We start from the raw sequence: 3,376 nt of genomic DNA, 5'->3' as shown, positions 1-3,376 counted from the left end.
CACAAATAGTGTGTTATAATGCTTTAACCAATTTTCTGTATCCGTTGTCCATTTTGTGCAATCATTGTTTTAAAATAGCAGAATAGAAGCGTCTCAAGTAGCTCATTAGTTGACGCGTTTCAACTCATCTATAAGTTTTACGATTCACGATTACATGTTTTATTTGAAAATCAATCATGTCAAACACTAGACGCAATAATGACAGAATAAAACCTGTGCGAGTGTATCACACAGTAACAGATTATAGCTTACCAGGTCGTCTACTACATTCTGACGCGTTGCCGCAATCTTATCTATAATTTGACGCGTGGAAACAGACAAAAAAACGTCTTAATTCTTTATTTGGAAATCAAATATGATACTCACAAAGTCAACAACAATATAAACAATATGAACATACTTTTAAAGCTTTCAACCAAAAGGTGTAGAATCCGAAATTTGACTTTCATGTAGGCCTCCTATGATTTTCAATTCATCATAAGTTGTGATAGACGTTTGGTTTCTCTGTTTAATTTTACGTTTGTTTTCTCTTAGTCGGTAAGCATATGATCCTTTGTTTTTTTTTTGTTTTTTTTTTTACTTTTTCTAAAATCAGCACATTGAGACTCGGTAGAATACGCTATATCAAATGTGACAACATAGACACACGATTATTTATTCTTAACAAATGCATGTGTATCTATCCAGCTACAGTGGTTTAGTTCACTTAGGTTGACCCTTGCCTCCGCACATTTGTGGGTGGGGGGGGGGGGCTGTTATTTAAATATTGAAAAATACCAAATAAATAATGAAAATAATTTGATTTTCTTTTCTTCTGTATAATATTTTAGCACGATTTATTCTATGTGGAAACCTTTTATACTTTTGAAATGTTACAATTTGTGTTGATTTAATTCTAAATACCTGAAAAGTAATAGTAGGTAAGGTATATCAGTCTTCTTCAGTAATACATTCTGGAGGAAAATGTCAAATTTGCCAACTTCAAAGTCTAACTTAATCACTGTATGGTAAAGATTATATGAAGTGACATAAGTCATCAAAACGCATCCTGTACGCTAGATTTCGATTACTCTTTTATTTCAGATTGCCTATGGTGATTTCATGTTTTAAATCTTAGAATTTATTTATGACACAATAAATAGATTATTTACGACATGTGTGTGGATGTATTGAGCAAAAGTTTGGTATATTATAATCTTTTTTTTAAAATCAAATTAACATGATTTTAATATGATTGTTTATTACAAATATGAATAAATAAGTTGGGATGATGGTATTCTGCATTTTGACATGTATAGGCCTACAGTATGTCTGTATTATTAGCTTCCAACGTGACGATAAAAATTCAAAATTCAATTCAAAATTTATTACCATTTACCTTAACATCAAGGTATGGTTAAGCAACAACATTTACAAAAATTAACATAGATATAAAATAAAAACTGACGATACATGGACATAACAGTGACTGCCCGAGAGGCATCAAAATAGGTCCAACAATATTGGGTTTTGGATTTCTTTATGTTAATTTTAAATGAATAACTAGATTTACATTTTAAAATATTATGTAATTCGGCTCTACCTGTTTTCAGTTGCAAAAGAATCATTGATGAACGACCATAATGAATCTTATTGAACGTAAGTGTAGATAATGGTTGAAGTGTCAATTTTAATGGATAATCATTGATTTTACGACTATTTAAAGCGATTTGTCAATTCAGTGCCTGTTCGATGTAAGTGTACCATGTGATGGCTGTATATTATTATATCTTGGCCAATTAATATTGATGTGAAGTGTCACGTGGTTTCATTAAACTCATATCAATTTTAGGTTGATTGTTGTTACTCATACCAAATCTAGGGCATTATTTAATTTTTGCAAAAGTATTGTACGTGTACTGTTTTTATGTTATATTTATGCCAACCTTATACTACAGTATTTGTTTCTTATTTTAATATCGTGTCAAAGTTTAATATAAACGTGTATATATCTAAGCTTAATATAAACGTGTATATAGCTTAATGACGGATCTATAGAAACAAACAATTCAGAAAGCGAAATTCGAGAAATTGTTTTTAAAAAAAGAGGCAACTTGGGTGCAAAACATTCAAAATGATTATCCGGGTTTTGTTGACATACCAATCACCACTAATTTACTTAGTTTAATGAACTCACACCTCTAAGATATTCAGTTCATAGTCAGCTAGACGGGATATATTTTCACTTGACTTTAAAAGTATGTTATATTCGTTTAAAAGTTAACCTTTGCAGTTCTTATTTGCAGGTAAATCGTCAGATATCAATGTCCATGAACAGATTAGTCAATGTAGAATAACATTAATGTAACAGTATATTTCATGATCTTGCTTATGTACGTATGTATGGATATCTAAAATAACACATAAATAAACCAAAGGACTTGAAACTCAAATCCAAATGAATTTAGTGCATAATCTTTTGGATTTTCAGATCATACTTCGTTAAACTTAGTCACATCAACGTGTGTTTTAATAATTAAAAACGATTTTCCGTTTCAGCTAACATTCCGAAATATATACGTTGTTGAGTATGCAAAAACAAGTATACCTAAACCTTAATTCAGGGATCATGAATTCAATTTAAGTTACAGATCATATTAAGCTTGTGTGGTTATAGTGAAGAAACAGCTACGAAAGAAACAACTTCAATGCCACTACACCTAATTTCTTTTTGGATTTTCGGGTAAATGTTCATTAAATTAGTGATTGAATAACTGTCAATCTTCGGAGTAGGAAACATATATAGTTTTGTATTGTTTTTTTACTACACCATTTTGATAAATGCGATGCAGTAAAGTAGCATTATGTAGTAGGCCTATTTGGCTAAATGCTATTCGCGAAAATATTCTCTGGGCATATTGCACTTGCAGCTCCCATATGAGAGCTCGCTTGAATAGTATTCACAAAAGCTCGAGTAAAAAGGGCATCTGTCTATCCTATCATTACCCCTCCTTTATCATTTAGTACTTATGTTAAAGTTCCATGATTAGTTTTAGATACGTTTCTAGGCATAAGAAAGGCAGTGGATCAAATTATACAACGTCTATTCTTATATGCAAAGTAAGTATATGGTGTCGTTTTAAGTAACGCTCATTCTTTATATTTAAACGCAAAGATCATTAAAACACACTTTATATCGACTGAATTGACAAAATCATTTTGACCTGAACCATCTCAGATTTGTTATGATGCGCCGTTCTATTGATCTCTCCCCGTGATTGTCTGGATATTTGAGATGGTATGTTGCTGAAATCGACACAAATGTCATTATAACGTTTCTTATTAAATTCTCGGATCATGCTATTAAACATCGGTAAAGATGAAAACGTGGTTACTG

This window comes from Antedon mediterranea, chromosome 6 (assembly GCF_964355755.1).
Source record: "Antedon mediterranea chromosome 6, ecAntMedi1.1, whole genome shotgun sequence".
NCBI classification, from domain to species: Eukaryota; Metazoa; Echinodermata; class Crinoidea; order Comatulida; family Antedonidae; genus Antedon; species Antedon mediterranea.
The sequence above is the reverse complement of the archived record's forward strand: the minus strand, read 5'-3'. Positions refer to the sequence as shown.